This window comes from Dendropsophus ebraccatus, chromosome 4 (assembly GCF_027789765.1).
Source record: "Dendropsophus ebraccatus isolate aDenEbr1 chromosome 4, aDenEbr1.pat, whole genome shotgun sequence".
Taxonomy (NCBI): Eukaryota; Metazoa; Chordata; class Amphibia; order Anura; family Hylidae; genus Dendropsophus; species Dendropsophus ebraccatus.
The window spans coordinates 33792539-33805184 of NC_091457.1; the positions used below are offsets into that span (position 1 = coordinate 33792539).

The 12646-nt window shown below is 44.3% G+C and overlaps 1 protein-coding gene across 1 annotated transcript in view; it reads right to left on the reverse strand.

Moving 5' to 3' along the window:
- The window catches only part of PHRF1 (PHD and ring finger domains 1), a 44300-nt gene extending 39687 nt beyond the window's left edge, over positions 1-4613 (reverse strand). The window contains exon 1 of the mRNA XM_069965476.1: positions 4595-4613. The gene's annotated coding sequence lies outside the window, so the exon portion shown is untranslated. The remainder of the gene's footprint in view (positions 1-4594) is intronic.
- Positions 4614-12646: the final 8033 nt, after the last annotated feature.

Sequence of the window (12646 nt, forward strand, 5' to 3'; positions counted from 1 at the left end):
CAATCAGATTCCACCTTTCATTTTCCAAAGTGTCTGTGAGGAATGAAAGGTGGAATCTGATTTTTTTGCTAGTGGCAACTGAGCCAGTTTCACTTTACACCATGTTTGATAAATCTCCCCCAATGATCCTACAAGTTTTCACGTTGGTCAATGGATGTATCCATGTTTTCCAGGACTCCCTAGGGCTACATCCAACTTCTTCAGTCACCTGTAAGAGTATGTTCACACAGAGGAATAGGCGAGGAATTGAAAAGGAAAGTTTTCTGCTTGAAATGCCTATTTGGCTCTGGCAGAATTTGAGCAGTATTCGAGTGAAATGCAAGCGGAATTCAAGCACAATTCAAGCCCCATTGACTTCTATAGGATTTCTCTAGCGGAATCCACCCAAAGGGTGAGGAATCCGCGCTTACAAGTTCCGTCGAATTCCGTCACTCGCCCCTGCTTGCTGCTGTGCATATCTCCGCCTGTGCCATAGACTCCATTCTATGCACAGGCGGATTCTGACGTCTGCTGAAAGAATTGACCTGTCAAGTCTTACGGCAGAATTCATCCGACCCTAGAATAGAGTATATGGGAAATGCGTGCGGGCACGAGCGACAGAATCTGCCGGAACTTCTCTGTGCGGATTCCTCAGTGTGAACCCACCCAAAGAATTGAGATATCAATTGGCTGATTAGCTGAGATGACACTTGTGCCTTGTTCACTGTCTTCAGATTTTAAGAGCCAGAGCTCAGTGTACCAGGCTCTTGTGAAGAAAGATGTTTGTTGTGAGTATCAATAGCCCCCCCCCCCCCAGCACTGCACCCATCCTAGCAAGGAAGGGTGGCACTTAACCCCCTTCCTTGCGAGGAAGGGTACATTGTGACATCAATGTGGCCCCCATGTTTTTAAGTAAGGATGGCATGCATCCTTACTTAACCCCTTGTGTGCCAGACTGAAAGCGGCATCTGCCAAGATGTTGCATACTGTAAGGTGCAGAACACCTGTCAAAATGATGGGTGTTCTTCTCCTGGCTTTTTTTTTTTTGTGTTCTTCAGATATCAGTATCCAAAGGATTGGGGCAAATTCGGTGGACTACATCAGTGCTTCTCAAACTGTGAGGCGGGCCTCACCAGTGAGGCGCCCCCTAGTTGTTGGTGAGGCCCAGCTGGGGAGTCAGTTTTAACAAAAGTAACTAGGATCTGCATAGTCTTTTTGCTGTCTGCAAAAATCTCCACTTTAGCAACATTATTAATTTATTTTGTACTCGCTTTATTAGCATATAGAGCTTGGGAGACAGGTGAAAGCTAGCCCTAGCATTATTTTCAGCTTTAGGCTATGTTTAGGCTAAATTAACGGCCGTTGTTTTCACCCGGCGGGACGTGTGCGCCTGAAACTACGGCCGTAGAAATATGGCCATACGCTCTAGTCGTGAAACTACGGCCATTGTATTATTTTGCTTCCCAGCTTCAGTCATTTATTTGGAATACTGCGCCCAGCCCAGTAAACCACACAGAATTTTTTTTATTTCAAAATCAAGTTTAATTTTGCAGAAATAAATATTCCGTGCGCGGCCGCATTGAAATCCATGGCCGTAGTTGGAACATTACCGGACAGAAATAAATGACATGTTCATTTTTCACGGAGCCGTGAAAACAACGGCCGTTGTCTGAGACGTAGCGTACATTGTACGACCGTAGTTCGTATATATTGCAGCCAAGGCATAAAACCTCAAAACTACGGCCGTAGTGTTATGTAGTGTGAACATAGCCTAAAAAGAACTTTCACCACAGATAGTGAGGCCCAGGCACCCTCTTAGTCAGTCTGGTGAGGCCCCGGAATTGCCTTGGTCTGTTGGGTGAGGCTCCAGTAGAAAAAGTTTGAGAAGCGCTCGACTACATAAATAATCAGCTTTTTTTTTTTAAATAAAATAGTCAACAAGGGGTGTTGGGGTATTATTTTTTAATTAAAATACTTTTCTCTATTGTGTTGTGTTTTATTTTATTACAGGCTTAGTAGTGGAAGCCGTCTGATAGATCGCACCAATTACTAAGTTGGGGCCTAGTGTTAGCCAGTGTAAAATGGCTAACACTAACCCCCCCCATTATTACCCCAGTACTCACTGCAACAGGGGTACTGGGAAGAGCCAGGTGCCAGTAGTCCGGGAGCGTCAAAATTGGCGCTCCTGGACAGGGTGGTAGCAGGCTTGTATTTTTAGTCGGGGGAGGGCCAAATAAAATGGCCCTTCCCACCCTAGTACTATTAGGCGGTTGCTGTTTGGTTTTTAGAGGGAACCTGTCACCCCCCCATGCCGGGGTGAAGGCTGACCGACCCCCCGGATACTGACCACATCTCGCCAAGTCCCGCTCCTGAAGCTGGTCCTGGGACGGAGATATCCTTGTCGGAAGCCTGGCGCGCGCTGCAGAGGTATGTCCGGCGCCCATAGAGAATGAATGGAGCCCTCATTCTCTATTGGCATTGGACTCATTTCTGCAGCACCCCGGGACTTGGCGAAATGCAGTCAGTATCCTGGGCTCTAGCGGGGGGTGGAGCGGCCCTCTCCCAACACGGGGGCAAGGCGGTGACAGGTCTCCTTTTTTAAACCTGGCTGGTTATGAAAATGGGGGGAACCCTAGGCGTTTTTTTTTAATAATTTAGAAAAAAATGCTATACTTTTACAGTTTGTAAATTTTTAGAACTGCAGTTAAAAGAGAGCTCTGAAAGTACAATTACACAGTCTAATGCTACGTTTACACGGAATGATTATCGGGCGAATTTTCGCGATAACGATCGAATTCGAACGATAATCGTATGTGTAAACGCGGTGAACGATCAAACGACGAGCGAGAAATCGTTTATTTTGATCTTTTAACATGTTCTTAAATCGTCGTTCGCAAAAAATTCGCCGATGGTTCCGTGTAAACAGTCGTCGCGCGATAGTCCGGCCGCCCGCAGCCCCACCCGCTCATCCATAGCCCCCTGCGCTGGCTCGACCGCAACTCCGTCGCCGCTCTGATCGCCACCCCCGCCGCCCCGATCGCCACCCACCCCCCCCGCCGCCACTGTTGCTCCGATCGCCCCCGCCTCGAGCATACGTTACCTGCTCCGTGTAGCAGGTCTTCGACATCCCCGCCTCCGCTCTTCAGTGCACTGATTGGCTGAAGAGGGGAGTCGGGAATTTCAAACGGCTCCTCTTCAGCACTGATTGGCTGAAGAGGAGCCGTTTGAAATTCCCTGCTCCCCTCTTCATCCAATCAATGCAAGGCAGCACTGATTGGCTGAAGAGGAGCCGTTTGAAATTCCCGGCTCCCCTCTTCATCCAATCAATGCAAGGCAGCACTGATTGGCTGAAGAGGAGCCGTTTGAAATTCCCGACTCCCCTCTTCAGCCAATCAGTGCTGCCTTGCATTGATTGGCTAAAGAAGGGATCCGGGAATTTCAAACGGCTCCTCTTCAGCCAATCAGTGCACTGAAGAGCGGAGGCGGGGATGTTGAAGAGCTGCTACGCGGAGCAGGTAACGTATGCTCGCGGCCGGGCCGGCGGGGGCGATCGGAGCAGCGGCGGCGGGGGGGTGGCGATCGTAGCGGGGGGGGGATGGCGATCGGAGCAGTGGCGGCGGGGGGGTGGCGATCGGAGCGGCAGCGGTGGCGATCGGAGCGGCGGGGGTGGCGCAGGGGGCTGCGGTTGACCGTGGGCCCGGGCTGCGGATGAGCAGGGGGCCGGCCTGCGAGCGGGGGGGCGGGCTGCATGCGCGCGATCGCAAATCGAATTTTCCGTATGATAGATCGTACCGTCTAAATGCTGATCGTTATAAAAAAAAAAATCATTACTTCGAAATCGTTAATCGTGCGATTGGGCCAATTATCACTCCGTGTAAACTTAGCATAAGGGCCCTATTTCACCGGACAATTATCGTTCAGATTATCGTTAAATCGTTCGAATCTAAACGATAATCGTTCGGTTGAAATGCAGTTAGCGATTAACGACCGAACGAGAAATTGTTGATCGCTTTATAAGACCTGGACCTATTTTTATCGTTGCTCGTTCGCAAATCGGTCACATTGAATAAGTCATCGTTCGGTCGTTCGCAGTAGATACTAACGCAATAGTGAATAAATAGCGAAGATAGCGAAAATAGGCCCTATGGCTGCATCAATTTACCAAACAGCCTGAGCCTGTGACTCATGAGCTGCTGCAAGACTACAACTCCCATCATGCCCTGTCCAGCAAACGCCGTCTGGGCTCTGCCCCTCCTCACTGTGAGGTTCGCTTCTTCTCACAATCTTACTACACTGAGGTCACCTTTCTTGAATTCATTGTTTTATTTTCCCGCGGTCCTAAGCCACACCCCACCTCTAAGGCCACGCCCACCAACGTCAGGCAGCTACTGGGGTACGTGCGCACTGACACAGTCCTCATGGCAAAACATTCCTAACCTCTGCTTTGGAAACTCCCACCTAACCAGCGGAGGGCGCCACATCCAATTTGTATCAAATGACGCATGAAACAAGCACCGCGCGTGTGACTGACAAGGCGCAGCGGTTACTGTTGGGTAAAACCAAACCGGAGCCGTGTACTAAGCCTCCTAGTTGGAGAAATCCTTTATCGACTTACATTATGACTAATCAGGGTCCACCCCTGGGTGAGGTGTCGAGTGGTACACTCCTCAATGTAAGACGTGCAGAATCGAACGCACCGCACCCCAACCAGCAGGCTGGGAGGAGACCAAGCCGCACGGGCACGCCCACTTCTCTTCTCATTGGTTGTTCTTTCAAAGCGGGCGGAGATATTTAGCCCAGTGCTGAAATCTGATTGGATACTGGGCTGTAGAATGAGAAGGGCGGATGAAGCTGTTGTGGGCGGCAGGTGGTGTGGGCAGGGCTGCTCCAGCTGTAACTTACAGTCTGTTCAATGCATCTCAGCCTAAGAAACTTTTAGCTTTAATTCTACTTTATATAATGTGAATAAGCTGATGGAAATGCTGCTGTGCAGGAGCACTCAAGTAAGTGAGCACTCACCATGGGTGGATTTATTGTATTTCATTGTATTTGTACTGTATATCTATATGTTCTTTCCATATATATATATGAAGTGATTGCAATAGGAGCAGAATTCTATTATATAGTACAAGGTGTCTTGATATGTGTATACATAGTAAAAATATATTTAAGAAAATGAATGTGCCTGTGTACACTACAAGGGTATATATATATATATATATATATATATATATATATATATATATATATTAGTTCCCATTTACAGATACTAGAGTATCCTAGCAGTATAGGAGCTTTTACATGTATTTGTATTTTATGTTTTATTTAGGAATCCATCTATGCTATGGATTCTGTAAATATAGTACAAAGGGTTAAAAAAAACCTCTGCCATTCTCTATGCCTGTGTCCTCATTGGTGCCTGTAATTATGGGGCAAATTTTTGTCCCATCCAATGTGGTCTGTAATGGCGCAAAATTCAAACAGTTTTGTCATTCTGCAAATTTAACTTTAAAAATGAAGTAAAAAAAAAAAATTAGAATGAATACAATATAATAATCCAATTTCACGTATACTTAGAATTGAATTAATAGCATTTTAGAGCCCAGGAGAAAAATGGCTGACTGTAAAGTGGCCTGTGTACATGAAATGGAAGCAGCGTCCTGTCATGTCTGTAAGGAATCTATAGATTGTCTGACGTAAGTGTCAGGCTCCATGCAGAGGAATGTAGGAGTTTCCCAGTCTGTAGAATGAAGGCGTCTGCAGAAGCCAGTGCCAGTGCATGGAATGGCTATATATATATATATATATATATATATATATATATATATATATATATATATATATATAATGTATGCTCCATGTCATTGAATATAAGCGGAGGACACATTATAATAGTCTGAGTGGCCAAATAGATTCCTGAATGTCAAACATATTAAACTCTATGGGAAAACCTATGTAAGAGCTTTCTAGGAGGCCTCTTTTCCAGCAGTGGCTTTATATAAAGGCTTACTGATCACTCAAAATCACAGAAATAGACTTAAAAATCTCTTATGGAAGGAAGCAACATTAAACACTATTGTGCCAGCCACAAGACATATCCCACTAAAGTCAATGGCAGTGTAGCTCTGGATTTAGACTGACTTTACAACCTGTGCCATCAAGTGCCTCCTTTCTATCCTTTTTACAGCAGGAACGCCATAGTCAGCTTATTTGCCTTTGGGTGTGGGACAGGTCTGACTAATTTTATATGGTTCCTCCTATAGTACTAATATATAAATGACAGCTACATTATCCAGGGTTTTTACTTCTGTTTTTATTACAGTAGGATGACACTTTTCTGCAGGGTTCACACGTCATGTTGTCATGTTGCATTGCTGGTTCTATCAAAATACTGGACAGTATAGTGCAGAACACTGTACTTTTTTTTTTTTTCTCAGTTAATTTACAGACCCCATGACAATAAATTTCCCCAACCCCATTTGAGTATCTTGCGTCATTTTTTTTTTCATTGTTCTACTCTATTGATGGAGCAGAAAACAGGAAAGACCCCATCAACTCTCCTGTGGATAGGGGGTATGCTTCTAGTGGCTGGAGTACCCCTTTAAAGCCAAACCACCATAGCCACATTTTGTGGACAAATGTACATGTAATATACAATATTCAGCGCAGTTGTCATACCTATAGAGTGGGGTACCTACACTAGAGATGATGTGATATCACACAATCCATATTAAAGTGAACATCCTTGTCCAGTTATTTGCTACTATACGTCATTGTAAAGAATTGACTTAAAGAATACCCAAAAGGTTAAAAGAACGTTTAAAACGTCATAGCAGCATGTCAGCAGTTTTGATCAATGTGAGAGATCAATTGGGGGGGGGGCCTCAGCACCTGGACCCCCACTAAAGCTAACATCGCCCTTTAATTTGCCACTGCTTCAGTGTTCTAGAAGTGCTACATATATGTTGCATACATTATGCATGTGATGCTGTGATTATGTGCCGCACATCTAGAAAATGATTGATGGCCAGTGATTGACTGCGGCATTATGTGCACAATGTTTGTGACATTACACACTTTCTAAGGGGGTGACAATGAAGTGAGTGGTAAATGATTCTCTCACACTTTTTGATGAGTTCAATTTAAGTATCAGATAACACCTTTTTTTTTTTATTTCAAAAACGAAAGTGAGAATTACATCTCTAAATACCTTGGCAAGTATTTGGTGAAGGGGCTTACCTTTTAGGCTATGTTCAGAACATGACAGTCCTATTGAATCAAGGGCAGGGTTTTCCAAAGGGGTGGTTATGTAGCATATCAAAGACGACCAGGATTGTCTCTGAAATCAATTGCCACAATCAGTTCCTTATCTGTTCAAACGTTATTAACATCGAAAGATGCTTTATTTTCAGCTTCAGCTCTGTGTTCAGCACCATTGACAACACATTGAACATCACAGGGATTGTTACTGGTTGCAGTTTACTCTGTGTAGGATTAGGTTGGGTTCATGCTGTCTTAGCTTTAAATAGGCATTCCGACATCTAGTAAAAATGAATAGAAAGTAAATGCTGCATATAACATTGTTATCCGAGCTACCCCAGTTCTGAAACCACCAAAAATCCATTTGTTTTGTGGGTCTATAGTCCTTCCTACTACCATGTCTACAACACTACTCTAATATTCTCAGTTTTAAAGGTGTTTGACCTAATGAAAGATGCTCTGTAATATCCCAGTATAATGGATTAGTGCTCATGCAGTAGGTTCCACTTAGTAGTAAGAGTGTTTCTGGTGTGGACCTATCTATAGTACCTCTATGCTGCAATGCAGTCAGCTCATGCTTCCAGCCGGTGTGTTTTCCTTGAATCCCACTTCAGTTCACATCAACCAATAATATCTAAGCTAGTAGACTTTTTAATGTTTTTAACTTTTCAAACTTTTTAAATATTTCAAAATTAACACTAAAGTTATTTTTCTACCATGTTTTTCCCAATAACTCAAGCCCCTGCTGACTTTTTTTTTTATTAGGCATAATATCAATGTAGTTCTGTACTCCACTATGTATATTCTATGTAATAAGGAATAATACTCGGATAACAACCCTCTTACAAGCTTAGGCTACAGTCCTCAGGAAAGATCCAGACATCTGGGAATTACATATTCCACACGCACACTGCTGACCCGATGTAAGACGACAGCGACTTTCTCCACAATGCACAGCAAAGTAAATGATGTGAAAGGACAATGTTTTCTAAATGCCGAGATCTGTGGACCTTGACCTTTATTCATACAAATAGTAGAAGTCTTGGACTTTTACATCCTTGTACGGAGCAATAGGCCATGTTCACAAACAGAAAATCCATTACATGGATACCTGTCACTGGCAGAGAAAAAGCAGGGTGAACCTACACTATGCCCATTCCCCCCCCCCCCCCCCCCCTCTTCCCAAATCTCCATTGATGTCTGTTGGCCACTTAAAATAGCAATCCAACCTGTCAGCTGTTGTTTTCCCTGGTTACTTGCCATTGGAAGGCCTTGTGTGTGTGTGTGTGTGTGTGTGTGTGTGTGTATAAAAGTTTTGAACCCAGCACATTGAATGGGATTCACCAGGACTATCTATTAGGTACGTAAATTTGTACCTATGTTTGGGGCCACTTAACTACCAGTGCAGTAAATGTTATTCTCTCAAAGCAGCCCATTCTTGTTTATCTGGTATTTATTTTAGAGAATTTGTTTTGTTTTTTGTTTTTTTTTGCGCATTGTTCCAAAAGAGGACAGTACAGATTGCCTTATTACTTATGTGTGGTAAAGCAGTGCGTACCACCTGTGGTTTCATCAGCACCATGCACATACACCCAAAGCTGCTGGAAGTGGATCCTGGATTGAACTTTTTTTAATGTAAATTTTAAGAAGTGTAAATGCCCTATTAGACGGGATCAACCATGTAAATGAAAGTATTACATGGCTCAATTTTCATTTAGCAAGGGCTGCATGGTCATCGTTAGTGATATCTGTGCAGCCCTTGTCCTAAACTATTCATACATTCCCTCTCCATGCTCCCATTCTTCTCCTGTCCTCTGCTTCCCGACACCATGTGCTGCAGCTTCTCTGAGCTGACAGGTCGCTCAGCCAATCACTGGCCACAGCGGTCTCGGGCAGCGATTGGCTGAGCAGCCTGTTAGCTCAGAGAAGGTGCAGTATGCGGTGTCGGGAAGCAAGCTGGAGGTTTCATCACACAAAAACACAGAAAGTTTGCAACTTCAGCCATAGCAATGTGCTCCTGCCTAGTGTGAATGGTGTTTTAGGAGAGCTGACCAAATTTGTCGTTTTTTTTTTTCCCCCTGTGTTCTAGAGGTTTCATCGGCTGATCATTGTTTCTATTACACAGTGATAATGAGCCGATTCGGTGGTTTAATGCCCTGTGTAATAGGGCCCTGAGGACATTAAAACAGGCACAATTAAATTGACTCTGTACCACAATCTGACAACACCCCTAAACCGCTTGTACCTATGGATAGCTGCTTTTAATCCAAGATCTGTCCTGGGGTCCGTTGGGCAGGTGACGCATTTATTGTCCTAAACAACTTTTAAACTTGCAGCCCTGTGTCAAACGGATGGGTGTTGCAATCCTAGGGCATAGACACTCTAGGCCATGCCAGTGCTGCAAGTTTAAAAGTCACAGACACAGGGCTGCAAGTTTAAAAGTTCTTTTTTAGGACAATAACTGCATCACCTGCCGAACAGACCCCAGGACAGATCTTGCATTAAAAGCAGCTATCCAAAGCTACAAGCGGTTTGGGGGGGCAGATTGTGGGTACAGAGTCGCTTTAAAATGATTACCACCAATCCACAGGACACTGGATAACTGATTGTTTGGGGTTTGACTGCTGGGTTTATATCAGTCTCCCATAATTATTACTTTACTTTTACTTTGTACACAGAACGGATCTGCTGCAGGAAATCTGCAAGACAAGTACAAACTAAATTCTGCAGCTTGGGTTTGGATATTTCTGCAGATTAGACAAAAAAATAAATCTTCTCTGTCAGTTTTCTGCAGTGTGTGGATGGGATTATTTTTAAAGGTGTCATACACCCACTTATTTATATCTGTTGAAGAGGCCAGGCTGAGAATCAAAATGTTTCCTGCAATCCTTTGCCCCTGCCATTCTGATGGTGTCTATTCCCCACTGCTCACCACTTCCTGCTCTCCTCCAATGATTGCCTTAGCAGTTCTGTGTCGAGATAAAAGCAAGAAGTAGGAAGCAGTGGGGATGAGGCACAGGGACATCTCTGCAGGTGGGTACTGGTTTTGTTTTTTATTTATTTACTATAGCCAATAACTGTGTGGCACTGTCCCTTCTCAGTTAGGGATTGGCTGAGTGGGCTGTCATTGCCGAGACAAGCTAGTCTTGGAAGTGGAGGAGGGATCGCTTAACAGGGGGCCCAGAAATACCGTAGGAGAACACCAGGGGAGCGTAGAGAGGTAAGAATAGAATTTTTGTTACGTTCTCTGTCAGGGAAGCAACATATTAACAGTTTTACTAGGCCGGGGTACCCCTTTAAGGGGTTAAAGAACTAGTTTGTTGTATGTGGATAGATATATATATTTTATGTACATCATTTTCTGTCCCTAATACACTATATGACAGATGAAAAATGATGAGTTTCTTAATATAATGTCCTTTTTTTTTAAATATGCATTTATCTGTTATTGCAGGAGGATGATGATGCCTTTCAGTCCTAAAGAATCTTGAGACCCAACACCATCTGTAAGGACATGTCTCCAGATGCAGGTGAGCCACTGACTAACGCACATTGCGCTACTACATAAATGCCACTGTGCGTGTGACAGCGGCTAACCAGCCTCTTGGAAAGACTCCACCAGTCCTGGTCGTTGATGTGCAGCTCACACTTACAATGGCGAAGGAGGAAAACAGATCAGCTGGCCCGCAATATAGTTTGCTACAGAAAGTGTGCTTGGGGTTTAAAATGTACTGTATATGTTCGATGTGATGCTTTACCTTTTGTTATCATGTTAGAGAATACATTAGTGAATGGCTTAAGTACAATTTGCTTATGTAATGTTGCCGTCAGGACCACACCCTTTAGAGATGAGGCCATTTTAATAATACACATTCACAAGGAATATTGAATGCCACCCAGTCTTTTGACAGGTAAGGCTGAAAAGGGCAATCTGCAAGATAGTGATGGGAGCTGGAAATTCTGTCTCCACTGATTCTTGAGATTGTTCTTGAGGAGAAAAGGGGTATTGTGCATTTCACAGAGATTTATCTGACAGGTATTTTTTAAGCCAAAGCCAGGAACAGACTAAACAGGGAACAGGTCATAAAGGAAAGACTGAGATTTCTCCTCTTCTCAAATCCATTCCTGGCTTTGACTTCCAAAATCTGTGAGATAAATCTCTCTGTGTAAACGCACTCTAAAGGCCCTATTACACGGAACGATTATCGGCCGTTACGGCCAATAATCGTCCTGTGTAATAGAACACAACGATCATGAACGATGTCAGCTGATCATTGTAGTTGTTTGTCTTTCAACATGTTGAAGGACAAACTACTCTCATAGCAGCTATCTGCTGCCGTAACTCTGTGTAAGAGTAGCGGTGGCAGCAGACCGCTGCTGTATAGGGATGGTCCGAAACTGCAGAGGTTCGGGTTAGTATGAACCTGAACGCTCGGCATCAGATTCCCGCTGTCTGCCCGCTTTGTGTAGATGGATGTAGCGGGAAGACCGCTTGGAAAACTGGGATACAGCCTATGGTTATGGCTGTATCCCAGTTTTCCAGGCGGTCCTCCTGCTGTATCCACCCTCTCCACGGAGCGGGCAGACAGCGGGAATCATTGCCGAAAGATCGGGTTTGTACGAACCCGCACCGAACTCTGTTCGGACCATCCCTACTGCTGTATGCTATGGGCTGCCTGGATGATCTAGCGATCACCTAGGCAGCCACGCCCCTGTCCCCGGCTCTCACCCGCCCTATTACACGCGTTTATTACGGGAATGTGGAGCAAACAAGTGCTCGTTTGCTCCTCACAGTTGCCCTGTGTAATAGGGGCTTAAGAGGGAACAATCCTAGCTATGTCCTCCTCTTTCAGCAGTGCCACAAGTCCTCTGCATCCATCAGGATAACCTTTTTGATTCTGCTCTGTCCAATCCCTTACCAGCACCTCCTGCTGCCCCCACCACAAACTTTTTGGGGGATCTACTCAACAAAAAATACTTGTGCTTGTTCTAACCTTCTCATGGACTACTCCAAACTAACACTTTTGCATCCCCCCTAATCCATTATCAGCCCTGCTGCCTGGATAATCCATCTCTCATCTCCCTGTCCCATTGCCCAGTGAATTTATTTTAAAATATTAAAATAGTCACACAGTGATGTCTGCAACTTGTCCCCTCCATACTTGCCCTAATCTTACAAAACCTCCTCAATACCCTTATGCATTGGCCCCTCATCCACCACCCAGTAAAAGTAACCCCAAATGGCTGAACATAGCCTTATTGTACGATTTCCTTATATATATATATTTGTCTTGTGTTATGCACTTGCCATTTTTATATCAAATTTACTTTCTTAATACTTTCATTCTCTGGTGTGATAAGTTAAAATGAATAAATAATATATACTCACCTGCCCCGATTACCTGCA